At 42.1% G+C, this 21,543-nt stretch overlaps 1 long non-coding RNA gene and 1 other non-coding gene across 3 annotated transcripts in view; one reads left to right on the top strand and one right to left on the bottom strand.

Annotated features, from left to right (window-relative positions):
• The window catches only part of LOC123384261, a 249,943-nt gene that overhangs the window by 40,518 nt on the left and 187,882 nt on the right, over positions 1-21,543 (top strand). Inside the window, exon 1 of one of the 2 annotated variants that reach the window (XR_006595042.1) lies at positions 16,526-16,635. The exons of the other annotated variant lie outside the window; for it this stretch is intronic. This is a non-coding gene — a long non-coding RNA (uncharacterized LOC123384261). Of the gene's footprint in view, positions 1-16,525; positions 16,636-21,543 lie in introns of those variants that run through there. 2 annotated transcript variants of the gene reach the window in all.
• On the bottom strand, positions 18,140-18,247 carry LOC111559907. The gene has a single exon (XR_002741377.1). It is a non-coding gene; the product is annotated as a U6 spliceosomal RNA (small nuclear RNA).

Genomic DNA, 21,543 nt, shown 5'->3' with positions numbered 1-21,543 from the left:
CCAGCTGACTGAGCCACCCAGGTGCCCCCCTCCTCTCCCTTTTAAAGGACACTGAAAAGAAATTATTTTCCAAATAGGAGCGTAGACATGTTCACGCACATTCTTGTAAATATAGAAAGAGGAAATGGAGATAATGGAAACAAAAAAGAGAGCAGGTTGGATAGCCCCATGGAAAGGAAGGGTGGAAGAATATGGAACCCACTGACCTAGTTTTAACCCCATTCCCCCTCTTGCTAGCGATACAACATTAGGCAAACAACCTCGTTGCCTATGTCTTTGTTTCTTTCTCTATAGAATGTTTTCCATCTTGTTTTAAGCTCATTTGTGTAAAGTGCCTGTTAGGGACTGAGTTGTTTCCCTTCCCCCCACCAGACAGCCCCCAAAATTCATGGGTGGAAGCCCTGAACTCCAATGTTAATGAGGTCACAAGGTGGGGCCCACATCCAGTGGGACTGGTGTCCTTACGAGAAGAGGAAGAGACACCAGGAGTGCATGCGCTCAGAGCAAAGGCCATGTGAACAGATAGCATCCGAGCCAAGGAGAGAGGCCTCATCTGAAACAATATTAGCACCCTGACCCTGGACTTCCAGCTTCCCGAACTGTGAGAAAATAGATTTCTGTTGTTTAAGTCGCCTGTCTGTGATATTTTGTTACGACAGCCCTCACCGACTAATGCAGCCCCTAATGAGCACATTTTTATGGTTTAGCTCATTTAATCTTCCCAGCATCCTCGAAGGGGTTTCTGTTACTGCCACTTTAGAGACAGGTTGGCCGAGGCTTAGAGAGGGGAGACAATACAGTGTGATGCACAGTTGGGAAGCAAGTGTGGGTCGCTGGAGCCCAGAAACCATGTACTTAACTGTTACACGTCCCTTCTCCTGTATGGAGTGGCTGTGGACTGAGATACCTCCAGGGCTAGGCTGCTAACTTAGTGTGTGAAGTCAGCTGGTGGCAAACTGGGCTGTACCTCTAACTAGGGGGAGCCACCCCCAGAATCTAGATGATTATTGCTTTTTGGGAGGGTGGGAACCAGTTTGTCCTATCTTTTAATTTTTCAAGGGAAGCTGAAAATTTGGATTTTTGTGTAGGGTTTTCTAACAGTAAGAGCTACCTATTATAATGGACGTACAGTAAAGGTATCTATTACTTATCACGGTGCAGGTCAAACCAACGTGACTTCAAGATGGAAGCCAGTTTGTAACATCTGGAACACTGTGGTTCTTGTTCCAGGGTCCAGGGTGGGGGGCCTGGGCACCAGCAGAGTTCATAACATATCCCCCAATTACAGAACTAGTCTGTTCAGCCGATCCATGAGTTTGTGAAACGTCAGTCAACCTGGTTTCCTTTAAAGGATTGCGCTGGCAGAGTCCTTTGCAGAGCCTGGCTCATGGCAGATATCCAATCAATGAAGACTAGAAACATTCACTGAACAGGACCGTGGGTAGAGAGGACAGAAGACACAGTAATAAAACTATGCTGAGTTCAGTAGCTCCATTAGAAGTTATATTTTGAGTAAATTGCTGACCAAACACATCTTGATTTTTGTGTCTGTTAGTCTTCTAAAATCTTTTTTTAAGCTTTATTATTATTATATATATATATTTTTAATTTTAGAGACAGAGCACAAATGGGGGGAAGGGCAGAGAGAGAGAGAGAGAGAAAGAGAATCCCAAGTAGGCTCCGTGCCCATCACCGAGCCCAACGCAGGGCTCGATCCTACAACCCTGAGATTATGACCTGAGCCAAAATCGAGAGTCAGATGTTCAACCACCTGAACCACCCAGGTGCCCCTAAAATGTTTTTTTCATGAGTTCACTGAGTGTTTAGCCCATCATTAGCTCATTCTAGTGGTGTGTAAGTAGTGATATGAAAAAAGTATACCCAGGGGCTGGTGATATGGGCATGAACAAGGAAAGTTGATATCCACTCATGGAGCTGATGGTCTAGCAAGGAAAAGAAACACGCCTGGTTTCCTGATCACCGTGCCTCTTACACCTAGGTTCCATTTGTAGTATGCAGATTAATTGAGGTTTTATGGATATGGGGAGGAGTTCCCATCTCAATCATAATATCCTTTTGGATTTCCATGTATTTCTGACAAAGTGCCCTGAATTGAACAGAGAAAAGGTGCTTCTTGTGGCTGTATCCACAAGTGAATAGCCATTTTCTATGACTAATTTACATAAGTTATGTTTATTTTCCCATTATATCCTCAAAAACACTCTGTGTGATAGAGATTTGTGCCCTCCATCTGCAGGAAAGTAATAAAAACTGAAGCTAAATATCTTGTTTAAAGTTACTCCCCTAGCAATGGCTTTATTAATCAAGAAGTTTTAGAAGCAAATAGGGGGGAAAAACCTTTGGATTGAGAAAATAAAAGGAATATGTTACCGTGCAAAACTGAGAAGCTTAGGAATAGACCCAGGGGTCATGCTTTCGGATCTCCATCTTTCTATATTTCTTGGTTCTTCTGGGTTAGCTTGATTCAGCATGCACATTTCATCAGAAAGTCCATCCTTTCCAGCTTCTCTGCATATGTAGCATAGAGGAAGGCCATATATTTTATAATAGCCCCACAGAAAGTCACAGGACTGAGTTTTGCTGGAGTGGAATTTCTGAACCAAGGCCAGAGAAATTCAACTTGCTGCTGTGGCAAATGGTATCTTCCAGAAATGTCGAAAACAATCATCTGTTTGGGTAGGCTCTTTTCAAGAACCTTGCTACTACCCGTTGAAATGTAGTCTCTCCCTTTTCTAGAAATGGGGTGAGTCTTTGTGATTGCCTCAGTGAAGACAATGGTGGAGGTGACACCCAAGGCTAGCACAGGACATCCAAGGCTAGATCGGAAAAAGGAGCATGCTTTCACCCTGATTTCTGTCTCCTAAAGATACTCATCTTTGCAAGGCTACTATGTGATGAGGGAGCCCAAGCCACGTGCAGGGCCTACATGCAGGAATCCTGGGCAACAAAGTTAAGGTCCCAGTTGATAGCAAGCATCAAGTACCAGGCTTACATGAGTAAGACTTCAGACAATTCCAGTTCCTTCCTTGCAGCTGACATTGGGTGGAGCAGAGACAAACTATCCTCACTGGACCCTGCCCAAATTGCATATTTGTGGGCAAAAAGGGATGCTTGTTAGTGCCTTAAGCCACTAAAGTTGGGGGAGATTTGTTATACAACCATGGTAACAGGAACAATGATCATATCTGAGTTGTATGACTACAACTGGAGTTGGAGAAGTGAAGGGGGGGAATGAACCATCTTACAGGGCAGAAAGTAAAGGGGGGTGGTTTATAACATAAAAACTGGGTGTAACAGCCAGAAGGAGGATGAGAATTAACAGACACAACAACAATACCCTTTACAGTGGTAAAGGAAGTCTTTCAGTACTGTCTTCAAAATGCATGCTCTTTTTACTTCCTGAAAACGTTCTTCCCATCTCATGAGCTCCCCACAGCCTAGCTGGGACAGAACGTAAAGATATAAATTACAAGATAACACAAAAGCTGATTGTCCTTTCCAGCAGAGCAGATACTTCAAGACTGGCTGCATTAGATGGCATGCATTCTGTTTCCATATCACAGCCTATGATGGTTATAGTCTAGCAGGACTGAGGTGACCCCGAGATAGAATTCCTTGCGCTAGGGTCCATATGGGGACTGATAGATCTAAGTCATTTTTGATGTTTTCATTGCTTATTATGTAAGTTTTCGTATGCAAAAAAAAAGGGAATCTGGGTCTAGAAGGCAAATGGAAAATGCTACTTGAATTAGTTTTAACTTATTTTCATATTGTATTTCTTCCCTGGTATTTGTCTCTAAGCATCATTGGTAGAGTAAGCACGAATGCTGCTCACATGAATTTTGCTGGATCATGGGGAAGAAGTGGCTACCACAGCATGCTGACACAGTAATAGTTCGTTATGAGCCTCCAAATGGGAATGTGCTTCCGAGCTGTCTTCTGATGGCTGCACGGTGACAGAATAATTTATAAATATAATCAATCATTCCATATTCCACTTGCTGATGGCAATGCCCATTAACACATGTTAGGGACATAAACTTCTTCCCAAGTGCTAAGTGGTTATCCACGGTCTTGCCGGTGTTCAAGTGGGGAAAATCTATCTAGGGGATGTTTTTACAGGCTAACTGGAGTAATTGGTTTCCTGCTTCTAACCATTCCATGCAAATGTGCTGATTCATCTTACAAAGTTATCTTTGTACAAAACCAACTGTAATATGTCATCTGCTTATGATACCAAACAAACAAAAATTAGACTAAACGTTGGATGACACGTCTTTGAGGCCCTTATACAGCGTTTTGTATCTTGGCCCCATCTTACTACTCACCTTGTCTTTCTTCTGTCTACTGTGTGGTTTTTCAGGCTCCTCATTGCTCCATGAACACAGGCGATGTCATTTTGCCATGCGAATTCCTCTTTCAGAGGTACCTTCTCTCCATCATCCATATCTTCCGTGCCTCGTCCATTTCCTGGACACGCTTCAAGGCATTTATATTACTTTCTCTATATTCCAACAATAGCATGCTTATAAATTTATCTACATATGTATATATATTTGTATTTTAATTATTTTGTCCATATTTAAAGCACCCACTAAACTGAGAACTCTTTGACAATTGGATCATGTATAATTCTTTGTGTATCCGATGCCCCATTCAGTGCATCCATTATAATAGATGATGAATGGGTGGACAGATGGGTCATTGACCAAGTGAATCATAATCAAGTTTGACAGTATGGCACGGTCTTGAGTACTCCAGCTTTATAGTAAGCCTTGAAGTCAAGTAACAGAAGTTCTCTCACTTTGTTACTTTTTAAGATTTCTTTGGATAGCCTAAGGTTTTTGCATTTCCATCTAAGTTTTAGACTCAGTTCAATGTCTACGAAAAAACAAAAAACAAAACCCACAACAAAGCCCCAAACTCTACAAAACCCCAAAACCAATAGAATTATGATTGGGGTTGTTGTAATACTGTTGAGTGATTCCACCCATAAATAGCAGTCTATATACCCATTTACCTAGTTCTTTGATTTCTCTCAGTCGTCTTTTGTCATTTTTAATGTAGCCGTGTTACATTATTTTACTCCCCTCCTTGATTTCAGTTCCTTTTGATGTTATAATTCATCTAACGCTCTCCTTCTTTCCTTCTCGTTCTCTCTTCCTACCTTTCTCTCTTTCTCCCCTCCTCTCCATCTTCCATCCAGTGAATATATTTAAGTTGTAAAGCTCAGTGAGCCCGTCACATGACTTCATGTTAGTGGGGTTTTCCCAGGATCTCCTCCTAGTATATCCCAGGCAATATATTATTTCACAGAAGGGGAATGGTTTTCTGACCCTTCTCTGCTTTACTCCATGCTCTCTCCCAGTAATTTTTGGAGATTCTGGGTATTCGGATGACAACCATTTTCATTTCCAATTCGGAAGCTGCCTGCTGTTCTACAGGCTATTTCTCTGCTGATCTTGGTGGATGGTTGGTGCTTGTCATTAGGATACATCCTTACATGAAGGCCTGTTATCACATTTTTAGGATCTGTTTCCAAGAAACTAAAACAGGGGCCCCCAAATAAACTTAAAGCTTTCTATTTCTTTAAACTATTATATGGAATAATTGAACCGATAGGGATCTGTTTAATACTAACAAATGAAAATGGGATGTTTTCAAAACTGGTAGTAAGCAGGGATTCTAAAGTTATTCCTTGGTTAAAAATATCTATTTACATTTTGCTGGCATTAGGATTTTTCACTTTGAGCTGCATTCATTAATGATTTTCGGTTTGATTGTATCTCATACTTGGGTCATTCCAAAACATTAGGTTTAAACATGAAATTATAGTTCGTGATGATTAAAAATTGTCAAATATCCATAATTTCATATGCTCAATGAATAGATGAGCTTTTTGCTCTGTATACCTTTTAGTGAACGTATCACACATCTGCTTATAAGAGATACATTTTTAAAAAGGAAAAAAGGGGGGCGCCTGGGTGGCTCGGTCGGTTAAGCGTCCGACTTTGGCTCAGGTCACGATCTCACGGTCCATGAGTTCGAGCCCCACGTCGGGCTCTGTGCTGACAGCTCAGAGCCTGGAGCCTGTTTCAGATTCTGTGTCTCCCTCTCTCTCTGCTCCTCCCCTGTTCATGCTCTGTCTCTCTCTGTCTCAAAAATAAATAAACGTTAAAAAAAAAAATTTAAAAAGGAAAAAAGGAAGCTTTATCATTCATTCTTTCCAGAATGTTGTATAAGACAGAGGGTGCACTCCTCAGATGGGCAGCTAGGTGTCTCCTTTTCTTGGGAACGACTTGAAAATCTGGATCGATTTCTCTTCAAATACCTTCTTTTTTTCTTAACCAGAAAATATATATGCAATTTGGAAGCAGTCTCTTATCAGAATGCATTTTCTCATGTTCTTACACTAAGAGATAAAGATTATATTCCTAAAAAATACATTTTGACTTTTAAAATTTCCACTGACTACATAGCAAATCCTGAGCAGGCATTTTCCCTGTATTTTTTTTTAATATCTCGAGGGCATAGAAATGTAGTGAACCAGACGTGTAATTCAAAAACTTTGTAACTTTCAGTAAATACTATCGGGCCCTTCACAGAAGAAAAGCGCCAAATTCCAGTTTTGAATGAAGGATTTCTGCTTCTCAGACTGTGAGATTAACCCAGAATTTCCAGACTCCAACTGGTCTCTTAATCTCCTACTCAGTCAGAGGTCTAAGATCACATTGGGGCTGGGGGTTAAGTGAATAGGATGTTCAACTTTTGTTTATTTAAATTTTTTTTTGATGTTTATTTATTTTTGAGAAAAGGGCAGACAGTGAGCAAGGGAGGGGCAGAGAGGGAGACACAGAATCTGAAGCAGGCTCCAGGCTCTGAGCTGTCAGCACAGAGCCCGATGCAGGGCTTGAACCCACAAACCATGAAATCATGACCTGAGCCAAAGTCAGATGCTTAACCGACTGAGCCACCCAGGCGCCCCACACGTTCAACTTTCAGCAATGTCGATGACATATGAAGAATTATAGAGTATAGGGCTCAGGTCAAGTAAGTTCCATCCCCATACTTGCCTTTACAAAATCAGATTAAAAACGGTAGAAATAGTAAAATCACTTGAAAAGAGATTCGAAAACACTGTCACCAAAAGAAGATCGCCAGTTCTGGTTCTTGAAACTGAATATGTGATTATTTGGTCAGATGGGAAAGAAAGATCTGAAGAAGCCAACGTGTGTGGGCAGGTAGATTTCTGAAATATTCAGGAACAGGAGCAGAGGAGGGACGTCATCACAGATCTATAGGAACAGGTTTAGGAAGAGTAAAGGTCATGATGCATTAAACCTTGTGGAAATCTTATCAAAAGGGAAAAATGCTTCTTAGTGATCTGTCAGGCAAGAAGACAAATTGGAAGTGGCACATTTGCTTGGGGCACAGAGAGAATGGCACAGCCATTCAATCCTCATTTTGTCTCAATCTTCTTTACCAAGAAATCTGATCTTCAATCTAAGTGTCAAGCAAGCATCATTAAGGGGAGAATTAAAGACATAGTACAACATTAAAATAAGTCAGCGGTTGGCAACGTTTTTCTACAAAGGCCTAGGACCTCTAAGTAGTGTTAGCTTTGGGGGGTCTCGTGTCTGACTACTCAGCTCTGCTGTTACAGCACAAAAGCTGCCTATATAATATGTAAATGTGTGGCTGTGTTCTAGTAGAACTTAATTTAGGAAACGGAAATTTGAATTTTATGTTATCTTCACATGTTACATGTTTCAGTGTTATTCTATTCTTAATTCTTTCAACCTTTTAGAAATTAAAAAAAAAATATATATATATATGTATGTTTAGTTGTTGAGCCCTATAAGAATGTGCTGGGCCAGAGTTCACCTGTGGGCCATAGTTTCCTGACCCTGAAATAAGAGATCACTCAGTCACTTTCAATGTGAGATGACATTCTTTACTATTAAGTATGGTGACATTGTACAATTGTAATATTTACTATTAAGTATTGAAAAACTTGGACATGTGGCTAAGGGACCATTCTGCCATCAATCCACAACAGATGGTATTGGCTGAGCGAAGGATCAAATTTGGAGACTGACATGTGTAGTAATTTTCTAAAAGGTGGTAAATTGTCACTTCTGGGAACCAGAGACCAGAATTTTGAGATCAATCACTGGAATATATTAGAACACATTATTAAACAAGCAGGCACACTAAAAATTGATTATTCCCTAGTGTGAGTTAACAAAAATAAATGTCAAACTTGAAAAAAAAAAGGTAAATCAAATTATTAAAACAGATGAGAGGCATAGATAGAAGATATATTGAGACTGCAGGAAATGCTTGGCCCAAAATTTTCAACATACACTACTGGACAAAAGGAAGAAATTGGCTAAATAATAGCATAATTATGAAGTATATGATTATCTTAACAATGGTCACTGTGCATTAATTGCTGAGCCCATAGTGGGTTGATGGTGTAAGATAACTTCTATTATCTTATGAGACTAAATGCTAAATTAGATACTTATATGCCAGATTAGCCTTCTAAATTGCCTTTTTACCCAAATGTCAACTTGAATTCCAAAGCCATGCTTCTCAAATTTTTAAATGACCCAAGTTTAGCAAGGGCTTCCAATAGAATCACATTGAAGAATACCTCAGATTAAAGAACAATAGATCCAAACCAAAAGGACACCATGGAATAGGCAAAAAAGCAAAAGTTCAATTAGGTTAAAACAAATCCCTTTATTGACACATATAGATGGCGAAGTTCTTAGCACAACTGCCTTTTCCCCCCTCTTTTGTGTGTGTGCACGTGTGTGTATGTGTACGTGTGTTATGTTTCCAAAAATGGTGAGGAAGTTTTGGTTGATGACAAACTCACAATTAGTCAACAGGTTGACATTTCTGCTTGAAGATGTGTGGGTATGTCTCCTTTTCTCTTTCCAATTCCTTGTACTACAATTTAGGAAACTGCAAAGCAAAGAAAGAATTGGAGCTCATTTGTAGTTTGGGAATTTTCCTCATCAAGATGGTAACTTGGAAACATTCTTGGTCGCCATTTTGTCTAGTGAGGTCATGATTTGGACAGCTTGGCTGGGTTAAATTTTCATAACTTGGTTGCTCATAATGGGCCATCTGCATTCTTAAGTGTTTGGTTGATTTCATTTTTTGATCCAACTGTATTTTAATGTACCAGACCATCAACGTAGGAGGTAACACAGCTTGGTGACAACTGCTATACTGATGATGGTAAGAATATGAAGGAACTTAGGATCTTGTAATAGAGTTTCTAGTAATTTGCATTCAAGCATTATGTGAAATATTTAAACTTTTTGACGACCAGGGCTTCAGTTTCTATATCTTTAGCGGAAATATCTGTGTAATTGGGAATGAGGTGGAGATGTCTCTTCCCTATGTTCATGCCTATATTCTTTCCTCTTGGGCCTCTGTGAAATAAGAATGGATATCTATATCTAGATATCTATATAATCTATCCTCAGTCCCTGACACAGTTTCTTAAATCCTTATAATATGAGTGATACAAGTGCTAGAAGCATCTTTTGTTTTATTATTTGGTCTTTGACCATGGTTCTTGACACAGAGCTCCTAAAACTCTTGTAATTTCTTAGGTGATAGGAGTGTCTTTTGTTTTCATTAGGTGATTCCTAGATAGCTTCATGATGGAGCTATTCATTAGAAAGGCCAAGCATGATTAGAAGCTTGGAACTTCAGCTTCCTCCCCCTCCATCCTCCAGGGAGGGAAGAAGGGCTAGAGACTGAGTTAATAATCAATCATGCCTCTGTGAAAATCGCTGAAGTGCAGAGTTCAGAGAGTTTCCAGGTTGGCAAACACATCCAAGTGCTGGGAAGGTGATGTACCCCAACTCCACAGGGACAGAAGCTTTTGAGCTGGGCACCCTTCTGGACCCCACCCTCTATACCCCTTTGTCTGTTCATCTGTAACCTTTAGGATTTCCTGTATTATATAATAAGCTGATAAATGTTAGTGTTTCTCTGAGGTTTTTTTTTTTTTGAGCCATTATAACAACCCGAGGAGGGGATCCTGAGAACTTGCAATTTATAGCCAGTTGGTCAGAAATATGGGAGGCTCTAACTTTTGATTAACATCTGAAGCAGAGACAGTCTTCTACAATTAAGCTGTTAGCTTGTGGGATCTGATGCTAACTCCAGGTAGGTAATGTCAGAATTGAATTGAATTGTAGGACACCCAGCTGGTGTTCAAAAATTGGTCAGTGTGAGGGGGAAAAAAACCCCAAAAAACCAAACCATACATTTGATGTTATAAGTGGTGTGGGGAAAGGAAAACCAGCTGTTTTTCCATTTAGCCTCAGAATAAATACATCAACACGGGTAATGACTTGGGATTAGATTTGACACAGAATGTGAAGACTATTTGTCATGCTTGGGTGAGATGATTTGTAGTGTTCCTACCCACATGATAATTTCCAAATTCCAGGGTTTGATTCTTTTCTTTCTTGATATCTGCCCACATGTCACTCTTTTATCAAATATTATATATTATCAAATATATATTATATGTTGTATCAAATATTATATATATTATCAAATATTATATATTATATCAAATATTATATATATCCTTACACTCTATCAATGTTTTAATATTATTATTAGTTTAAAAAGATACTTCTAGTGATAAGCATCCGGCTTTGGCTCAGGTCATGATCTCATGTTTTGTGAGTTTGAGCCCTGCATTGGGCTCTGCATTGACAGTGCAGAGCCTGCTTGGGATTCTCTCTCTCCTCCTCTCTCTCCCTTCCACCCTCAAGATAAATAAATAAACTTAAAAAAATTACTTCTAGACTTGCTAGGATAAACTTTGAGAGTTTTGCAAAAATTATTCCCTTTAAATTCTATCTTGTAACAGCTATTCTAAAATCTAAAGGCTGATATCTAGAAAGTTGTAATCAATGTTGTATGCAAATCTATAATGCAGAATTCCTTCTCCCAAAAGATGTTAAGGTCAATCAATAGGTCTAGGGGATGAGGGTAATTCTGTTATCCTAGAATGATAAATTGGAACATTAATTTCCCACTCTAAATTCAAACTAACTTTCCATCCAATATTCAATACCTCTGCAATTCAATATGGCGGTCATTCATTAATTTCAACTCAGTAGAGTGTGGATTTCTTATCTGGAGACATGCCAAACAACACTTAAAACAAACTGGAAATGCTGCTATTGTCCACCCATATCCTTTTCTCAATCCTTCTGTTCTCCACATACTTCCTCTTTACCTTGTTCTTTTGTGTTTCTTTTCTTCCTGTCCCCGGTCTTTTTGTGTTCCCTTTGTTTTGCATTCACGTAAGCCTCTCTGTGGCATATATCACAGTGGCAAGTGCACTGTGGTGCACTTGTGGAAGTAAAGACATATGCTGTGGCTGTCTGCCCAGATGTGTGCAGATGTCTGTGTGTATAATATACGAGAGACATTTAGCGATATTTTGAAATTATACAGTAGCTTTGATTTTTGGTTCTTGGTCCAGTTCCAAAGAGGGCTTCCCTCTTCCATACATTGGGCTAACTAGAGGCTCTTCTTTGCTTCCCAGCAGTCTTTTTTCTCTTGCAACACACTAGTGGTATTGGATACATACCTGTCTCCATATGGGCTACAAAATTGTGGCGGAGGGCAAGCTTGATGTCATTTTTAATTTTAATGTTTAAAGCTTTCCCAGATACAACATGATTAACATCATTGACTGATAAGGAGACCAATTCTCTAGGCTCACAGAGGGGACACTTGAAGTGGAGAAACGGGGTAATCGTACACATAGTCCGGCTGGGGGGAAATATCAGAAGTCCATCCCCACTTTTAAAGATAAAATGTTGTGTTCAGCTGGGGTGTCTATATGAGTCAAGTTACTCCGAATGCTCTACCCATCCACTTTGCCTGGTGTGGATTCTAACACCTCCCTGTTCCTGCCTGGGATATCATCTTCTGCATCCTCAAAATTCAGTCAGGTTTTGACTTGGGGCAATAAACTGTATCACATACAACCCCCCCTCTGCTAATCAGACTAGCCATATATTTACTGACTGTTTGGAATTTCTTCCTTGGGAAGAAGTTATTCATTGGGAGAAGTCTGTGCGATGCTGAAAATCATCTTTTACAATTTAGGCACGCAGCAGAAAGATTTACAATGTATTTTCTTTTTGACTCCTTCCAGCTGCCTAGAGCAAACATTCATCTTCTGTTTCCTTTAATAGGAGCTGACTTGTGACATCATGTTCTGAAAGGCTGCAGTTTAATGGGTGTGTTTTCTCTCTCACACACATATATTATGCAGAGACTATGGGATTTCATTTTTATTTTATTCTTTAAGTCTGTAAAGGCCACTGCTTTGAGGTCTCCTTCTTCTAGGGACTGGCAATGCCAAGGTGGCATTCTGGCAGGGTTGAAGTGCATCATAAATAAACATCCTCCCATAATGTGCACTCAGAACTTGACTTATACAAGAATGCCTTGTCCTGCAGTTGAGTGCAACACTGAGTTGCTAACAATGACATTTATCTTCATTAAGTTTCCAGATCAACAGGCTAGATGTGTGTGCACAATACTGCATATTCATTTTTAAGGCAGGTATCTTTGATTCTGAAGTTGCTGGAATGGTAGCATCAATGTGTCTGGAGACTTTTGCCCAAAATGTTGACCTTGGATGAAAGGATAACGTGATGCTATGCTTTGTAGAGAATTGTAGCCTACTATGAACACTCTGGGGAGAATTACAGAATCATCGACCATTTGAGGAAGGGGGCGAAAATAGTCCTCAGAATGTCTTCATGTCATGAGGCAAGGATGTCTTAAAGTTTGGCAAGTGCAATGCTCGCTCCTTACTAGAAAGGTGGGGATTTTGATCTTACATGGCTTCAAAGAATTCAAGGTGACTTTGCAATGAACTTCAGCAGCTCTTCTAATGCCTAAACTTGTTCTACGCCATATGGATAGAGCATTAATTTTTTCCCTCTTATTTCTAAGAATGGGAATGTCAGGGCAACAACTCAATGTTTAACATCTCCATAATGTAGGGAACCTGTTAGGTTGGTTAGGGCTTTCTCAGCTCCCAGAGGAAAAACAAACAAACAAACAAACAAACAAACAAACAAAACAACAACCCAAAGTCACTTTAGAAAACATAGCTGAAAAGTTGAGGGTCATGCTGCTTTTAGGCATGTGGCTGGATTCTGGAGTCACGTGTTGTCAATAGAACTTTCTCTCCAACTCTCAGTGCTTCGTTCAGTAGGACTGACACTATGGTCAATGTCCATGCGTGTGCCATGCCTCCCACTACCCCGTTCCAGGCTCTCCCTCAGTGATGGCAAGCTGGCTGCTGTAAATCCTCCTAGGTTCTAAAGCCTAGCCAGAAACAGCCAGCCCCTCCCCTCCAGAATTCTCGAGACCCACTCTGATTGGATCCATGCCTGAACCCAGTACTGTGGCCTGGAGACTGGTGTGTGCTGAAGCCAGGGTTGGACCTCTCCTGAACCTAGGTGGACCCAGAGGGGAGAAAGTGGACTCCCAACAAGAATCGTTCTTTTGCTGAGGAACAGGACGCCAACAATACGTGTTTGGTGCTTATATCATATACCCGGTATGGGCTGACTTGCGTCTCTCTCCCCTGCCCCTAAATTCATATGTTGCCTCCCTCACCCCCAGCACGTCAGAATGTGACTGTATTTGAGACAGGGATTAAGTTAAAATGACATCACAGGTGGGTCCTGATCCAGGCTGACTGGTATCCTTCTAAGAAGAGGAAATTTGGATGCACAAAGAGAGAAATAAGTAACTAAGTGGTTAAGACACTGATGTTTTGGGTATCCCCCCCCCCCGGAATTTACTATCTCAAACAGTTTGGTACTCCTAACCTCTTCAAGCATCTTGACTTCCATATTAAGATTCTGTCATCCCCTTCAATTTCCCCCTAAAGGATATGATTCGTTTGCGTTCTTCAAGGCCTAGAGAATTAACAGAGGAGGGATGCATCTCGAAGTCACAAAACAAATGGACAAAAGTCAGTTTTTCCAATTCTCCTCATTCGCCTTCTCATCACCTGAACTCAGATCATGCAAATGTAGCGCGGAGCGTAATCTTGAAGCGAGAATTTGAAAGCTCGACGCCATAATCACATTTCTCTGTTCCTTACATCTTTGACTCTGTGAAGGATCATTTCTGTTGTAGTGTTTGTTGTTTCATCTGCCGTACGAAGAAAAATTTTCTAGCTGACACAATAAAAAATACATCATTTAAAAAATAAGTAATGCATAGTGTTTGCCATACCTCTTTCCAGATGCCTACAAACACCTCCATTTCAATTATTTGAGCAGTTCTTTTAGCTCCCAGGATTTCCCTATTCCCACCCACCAGCCTCCCAAAACTTAGAAATTTGTCTGGTATGTGAAATCCATTCCTGGTGTGTGTGAACATTGCTCTTGTGTTCTAGTAAATGTAGGATATCATTATAGCATGTGTCAGTCATAAGAAAAAAAATTAACTTCAAGGCCATATGTGTGTTCGCCAGCTTAATAAATTCTAGACAACAAATGTAGCTGCCACTTTCTCCTCCTGCCACTTTCCCCAGTTCAATAAAGAAGTGCAGACGGTTGTTTTCACTCCGGTGTCTTGAACCTCGGCACGAAGGCACTGACTTTGTTGATCCTTCTCTGGAAACTTCCTCTGACCCAAAGGACCACGGCAAGCTAAGTACCAAGCAAGACTGCCTTGCACAGGTCTGGCCATTTGGAATCCTGAAGCCTTTAACAGTTGAAGAGCAGTTCGGAGCCCCTCTCAGCATTCTGCACGGAGACACTGTTGAGTTACATTTTCTCCTCTGCATTTGATTTCTCCCATGCGTGGCCCGGAGAAGCCCAGGGCTAGCAGAGAGGTCATCTGGACCTGGCTTTCCCTTAGGAAGGGCCAGAGCTAATCTATCAGAAAGGAAGACAATCCAGGCACGGTTTATGATTTTTCAGCTCAACCAAGAGGAACCGAGGCCCCCTCTTTTTGGTATTAACACAAAAGTTTAAGGGGGTTAAAAAAATAAAAGGTCCGGAAGGGTATGTCCTATGGGATAAATGCAGTTTTGTTTCTTCTCTATAGAAAATGCTTGTTCTTTGAGGATTGGTATTAGTGCTTTGTTCTACCCATGGGTGTCACAGAAGGGAGTCTGTGACATGTTGAGAATCCATTATATTTACATGGTCCTTATCCACGAAATAGTTGGCAGGGTTCCTAGGTCACAGCCAGCCAGGTTTTGAGCCATGGGACCATGACACCCAGCCCTCTCAACTTTGATGAGAGGTTAATGTCTGACCCAAAAGTAAGTATAGGACGGGTATAGGTAAGTTGTCCAAATACATTACGCTCAAAATGAGGCCAATAGTGAGAGGGAAAGGGGCTTTATTAATACAATGCTGGAGCAATCAGTGTGAACTGGGACAGGCCTGGACAATCTCGTTCGGGCATAAGACACAACAGCCCATGCCCCCTGAACACACTTCTAAATACCTCCCCACGGATCATTTCCTTGACAAAATATGCTGTGATAATCCTTTTACATCCACGGAAACTGAGGCACAGGGAGGTTAAGTAACTTCCTAAATTGATACAAACCCAGAAGTGGCTAAGTCAGGAGAGAGGCCAGGAGCCTCCTGGACCACCTGTCTGGAGGGGTCCCGCCAAGAAGGATGCTCTGCGCTGGGGAGTGAGGGACCGGTCCCGTCAGATTCTTTGGGTTTGGCATGGCAGAGAGGACACAGAGAATATAGGTGGGGAAGAATCAAAGTTGAAGCACAGGGCCAGAAGGCACTTGGAAGGGAGGACAGTGTAGAAAAGGATAGAGAAGATGACACAGGAGGACTAAACAGCGACAAGAGCATCTTCTCAGGCAGGGGGAGCAGTGGCGGTCCTGGTGTCCCCGAGCTCTGTGCCCGCCGGCCTTGCTCCCTCGGGGCCTCTGCTCCACCTGGCCTAACCCGATGTTGGTTCCCACAGCAGGAGGGGGACAAGTGGGAAACCGGTCGCGCCCTGGGGCGGGGGCAGGGGGGGGAGGGCGAGGTGGGAGGCAGGGGCTCCTCCTGCCCCAGAGGAGTCACTCCGGATGCGCCGCAGGGGAACCTGCAGACAAGGCCCCTCCTGGGCCAGAGACAGGGAGATGTCAGCGCCGCCCTGCCCTCCAGCATCTTAAAGTTTATAGAGGCCTCCCAAGGGGCCCGGCGGCGCCCACCGTCCAGAGGGCCTGCACCCCGCGGGCTCACTCAGGCCTGCGACCTCGAACATGTCTGCAGAGGCGGGAACCGCAGAAGCGCGCACACTGCACCCCCGACGGGGCGGGGCCGGGAGCCTCCAGTGCCGGGCGGGGGCGGGTCAGCGGAGGTCACGGAGGTCACGGAGGGGTCGTGACCTCCCAGCCCCCACCCCCTCCCGGGCCCTACGCTTTCCCGACACCACCCCGAGCGGTGCCGAAGGGCCCTGTGAGCCGCCGCACCGCGCCTGGCTGCGACTCCCGAGGCTGGAATTGAACTTGGAGGACCGCGGCCTGCGGTGGGGAGGGAGCGAGCCTAGCGCCCGGTGAGCACCTGCGCGTCCCCGGGCCATGTGGGGCTGGCCTCTGTCTGCCAGGGTCATCCGCTTACGGAGGCCCAGTGCGCCACAGCCCTGCCCTTCTGGGGCTTGGCCAGCCGTGTCCAAGCCGAGGCACACTCCTGTGCTCTAAATTAGTCTTTGCCCAGGGTGTGTGTGTGTGTCTGGGGCGGGGGGGGGGGGGGGGGGGGGCGGGGTGCTCCGTGCTAGTTGCTGTTCTTGAGGGTGGGGTTCAAGAAGGTCTCGGGGTTTACCTCCCCATATCAAAGATTCCCGCCATGAGTCGTAATATTTTTCTGTTCTATGCCGTTGCTTAAGGGAGACTGAAAACATGCCATGCTGTGTGTGTTTGTGTGTGTGTGTGTGTGTGTACGTGCATATGTATTTTTTTAAAGATTTTATTTTTAAGGAATGTCTACACCCAGGGTGGGGCTGGAACTTAATTCTGAGATCAGGAGTCGCCAGCTCTTCCAACTGAGACAGCCAGGTGCCCCCTATATTTATTTTTTTAAATTTTTTAACGTTTATTTATTATTGAGAGACAGAGACAGAGACAGAGCCTGAGGGGAGGGGCAGAGAGAGGAGGGGACACAGAATCCCAAGCAGGCTCCAGGCTCTGAGCTGTCAGCACAGAGCCCAACACGGGGCTCGAACCCACAGACTGTGAGATCATGACCTGAGCCAAAGTCGGATGCTTAACTGTCTGAGCCATCCAGGTGCCCCAGCCCCTATATTCAATTTTTAACTTGCATAAGGTAGTTTGAAAACACCAATGAAAGTGAATATACCCGAGTGTATTTTAGGCGGAAGCTTTCGCATTGGGCAATACTGAGATGTTTGCTTCTGCCGCCGAATGAGCTCTTTAGTTTGGGATGCAGGCTTTGGAGCCAGAGGGCCTGGTTCAGATGCTGCCTTGGTGCTTCCTCGCTTGTGATCCGGCACGTCGCTTGCGTTGTTTGTGATGCACTTCCTCATCTGAGAAATGGGCACAGTCATAATACCTAAATCATGGAGCTACGTAAGAAGTGAATGGACCATAAAGCCCTTAGAACAGGCTGGTGCCTAGAAGCACAAGATGAATGTCGGGTCTTATTTGTTAATGTGTCCGCTGCTGTGCTCAGCATTACCCTGCCTCATTCACCCGTGTGAACTTTCTGTGAGTGCACCATTGATTTGGAAAGTTTGAGGCTCTGCCCTCGCCACGTATATATAGGATACTGCGTATATTATCAGCTACTGGTGGAAGGACAGGCAATAACAAGGAAAGGTATAACATCTACCAGGATGCTACTGTATCATTTTGGGGGTGTTTCCTACTGTTTCTCATTTGATCATAACCTATATTATGTACTATATTCTGTGACTTTCTCTCTCATTTATTTTTTTTTTAATTCCAGTGTAATTAACATAGTGTTACATTAGTTTCAGGGGCATAATATAGTAATTCAACAATTCTATACATTACTCAGTGCTCATCGTGATAAGTGTACCAAAAAATATGGAACACTTCATGAATTTGTATGTCATCCTTGCCACAGGGGCCATGATAATCTGCTCTGTATCATTTCAGTTTTAGTATATGTCCCACTGAAGCAAGCACTGTAATTTTCTTTTTGAATGGTATATATTTATTGAATACGTTGTATACTTTATATATCTTTTATACTGAAAGTATTTTTATAAGTATTTTATATGTAAAGTTGTATGAACATTTATAATATGTTAATAATTGTATGATATATAAATATGTACATCTCATTAGAAACACATATTTTATGTGTATTTTATACCATTTTTATATCATTTGAGATGTCATAGTATCTCAAAACTAGAGAAAGATTCAGATAATAGTGCAATCAACACCTATGCATGTATTACCCAGATATAATAATATTAACTTTTAAAATTTTATTTGATCTTTGTAAAAGTTTATTTATTTTGAGAGAGAGGAGAGAGAGAGCACACATGCATGCAAGCATGAGCGGGGAATGCGCAGAGAGAGAGGGAGAGAGAATCCCAAGCAGGCTCCATGCTGTCAGCACAGCCCGACATGAGGCTCAAGCTCACCACCTGTGAGATCATGACCTGAGCCGAAATCAAGAGTCAGATGCTTAACACACTGAGCCACCCAGGCACCCCAATTTTATTTAGTTTTTTGTAGAAACAAAACACTGTGGGGGCCCCTGGGTGGCTCATTAAGGGTCCAACTCTTGATTTTGGCTCAGGTTATGATCTCATGGTTGGTAAGCTTGAGCCCTGCTTCGGGATCTGTGCTGAAAACGTGGAGCCTGCTTGGGATTCTCTCTCCCTCCCTTTCTCTCTGCTCCTCCCCTGCTCACACTCTCTCTGTCTCAAGATAAATAAATAAACTTGAAAGAAAGAGAGAGAGAGGAAGGAAGGAAGAAAGAAAGAAAGAGAGAGAGGAAGGAAGGAAGGAAGAAAGAAAGAAGGAAAGAAAGAAAGAAAACAGTGGATACGATAAGCCCTACTGTGCTCTATTTCCTTCCCTGTTCCGCTTCTTCCCGCCTCCAGTTGATGCTGTTCTGAAGCTGCTGCGTATCCTCTGCATCCCTGGTTTTAGTATTTTAACATAAATGGATGGTCCACAGGCCGATATTTAAAATACAGTATAGTATTTTTGTTGTTAAGCAAGGTAAGTAATACTTCGTTAGCTGTATCTTTCTGCAGCATCTCGGTCCATTTCCTTTATTCACTCCGCTTTTTTTTTTTTTTGAGATGTATTCAGGCTGATAAATCATCCCTATTTCATTTATTTAATTGCTGTGCGGTGATACTGTTGTAAGAATATATCGCGATGAACCGATCCTTCTCTCAACTGATGTGTAAGTTGTTTAGTCTTTCGTTCTTACAAACATTGGTGCGCTGCATCGATGTGCGAATCTCCTTAGACAAATGGTGGGGAAGCTTCTCCAGGACACACACGTAAGAATGGAACTGCCGGGCTGGACTTCCCTGTCTTGTTTTTATATTTATTTGTAAAACATCAAGCATTTGTTAGATAGTCTTTATTCTCCACCTTGAAACAACTATGATTACTGCCTCATCCTTAGGCTTTTGAATGAGTCAGTTGAATACTAAAGTTTGAAAGGAAATGGAAAAATGCTTGGCATTTGGATTTGCTTATCTGTATTAGACAGGATTGACATGATCGTGTAGGGTATGCAATGCCAAAAAACCCAAAAAACCCCAAACCAAACCAAAACAAAAAAACAAAATAAACACCAAGACAAAAAACGAAAAAAACAACCCCAAAATCAATTGGATGATGAGAATCGCAGGAGACTGGAGCTACCAAATCCAGTCACCAATGTGACTGTGGTGTGCTTTTCAAAGACATTGCATTACGTGTAAAATACTGAACTCTTTTACTTTAAAGGTGTCTATATTAGATTTTTATTTTGATAATACGTGATTATACTTGAAAAGTGTATAGAGGAAGAAGGGGAAGACTTTTAAATCTCCTCTACTCAATTTTAATCTACAACAGCCACTACTTATAACAGTTTGATATATGTAAATAATCTTTCAGATTATTTCCTAAGTATTTACAAGAGTGTGTGTATGGGGGTGCATGTGTACGTTGTAATAAATGGCATTTTAGTATATATCCGATTCTGTAATGTAATGATTTGAACCTGCATTTCAATTTATATGTAAAATAATAATATAAGTAAACTACAGTAATTATATTTATTTTTTTGCATATCGAGGCATTGATTAAATTGTGAAGTGAGCCCAGAGACTAAGTTCTCACTCAGCATCAAGCTTTCCTAATTGCTTCAAGGATACAAGTGATCACCAAGTGTAGGCAAAGCAAAGAGAAGCCAAGGACTGTCCGGGGAGCTCCCCAGGTCTGTTCTTGCTGTATTTGGACATGCTCTAGGCAAATTTAACACGCCAAGGTGTCTCAGAAATGTCTGCCGGTACATGACTTACACAAACATCTCTGTTTTATACTCTCTGGTAGCTACGTAGCTCATGCAGCAATTTTCAGGGAGCCATGTCCCAGAGATCCATAGAGTCCAGATTTGTCTACCACTAACAACCCCAGACAGACCAGGTTTATTCTACTGAAAACATGTCATAGGTAAGGATCCTCCGACTTGTGAATATCCCACATTTGTGGGTTGATCCGTCTTCAGCATATTTTCGAGGAGATTTGATTGGTTCACTTTCCTTTCTTTTCTGAGGCATCCACAATAAAAAGGGAGAAAAGATTGCAGGGTTGCTGTGCTGCAAACGCTTGCCAATAACCGTGAAATAACCCGGGGTCCATGGCTAAAGCCACTTTAAAAGTCTTGGCAGATGGGTTCAGTAGCAACAACAATAAAGTTAGTGGTGATCATCCTTGGTACATACTCTCATTCTCTTCATGTTTGCTATCAGATGTCTATTCCTCTTTAACATTTCCAGGCAAGATGCAGTTCTAGCTTCTAGCTCCTATTCCTCTTGGAGCTTGTCCCCAATCCTCAATCCTGACCTTCAGTGAATCCTCTGAGTGGCACATGGGATTCACTTTGTCTAATCAGATAAGATGTCGAACGTACTAATATTTTCTAAAGATGTACCTTAGTGGAGGGTATAGCATGTTCTGGTTCCTTGATGTAACTCTGCCATTTGTCCCCTTTTTCTGCATAAACATAAGCTACTTTGATTGGAAGGAGAACTTCTGTTTCCTGTTGGTATCCCAGTAGAAATGGAGGTGGGGTGGGGTAAGTTAAGTCCCTGGGTCATTTGTTTTTCAGGACTGGAATTCTGGGGCGCTTGGGTGGCTCAGTCTGTCGAGTGTCTGGCTCTTGATTTTGGTTCAGGTCATGATCTCATGATCTCATGATCAAGCCTTGTGTTGGGCTCTGCACAGAGGTGCTTGGGATT

This window comes from Felis catus, chromosome A3 (genome assembly GCF_018350175.1).
Source record: "Felis catus isolate Fca126 chromosome A3, F.catus_Fca126_mat1.0, whole genome shotgun sequence".
Taxonomy (NCBI): domain Eukaryota; kingdom Metazoa; phylum Chordata; class Mammalia; order Carnivora; family Felidae; genus Felis; species Felis catus.
This window is presented reverse-complemented; position numbering and strand designations above follow the sequence as displayed.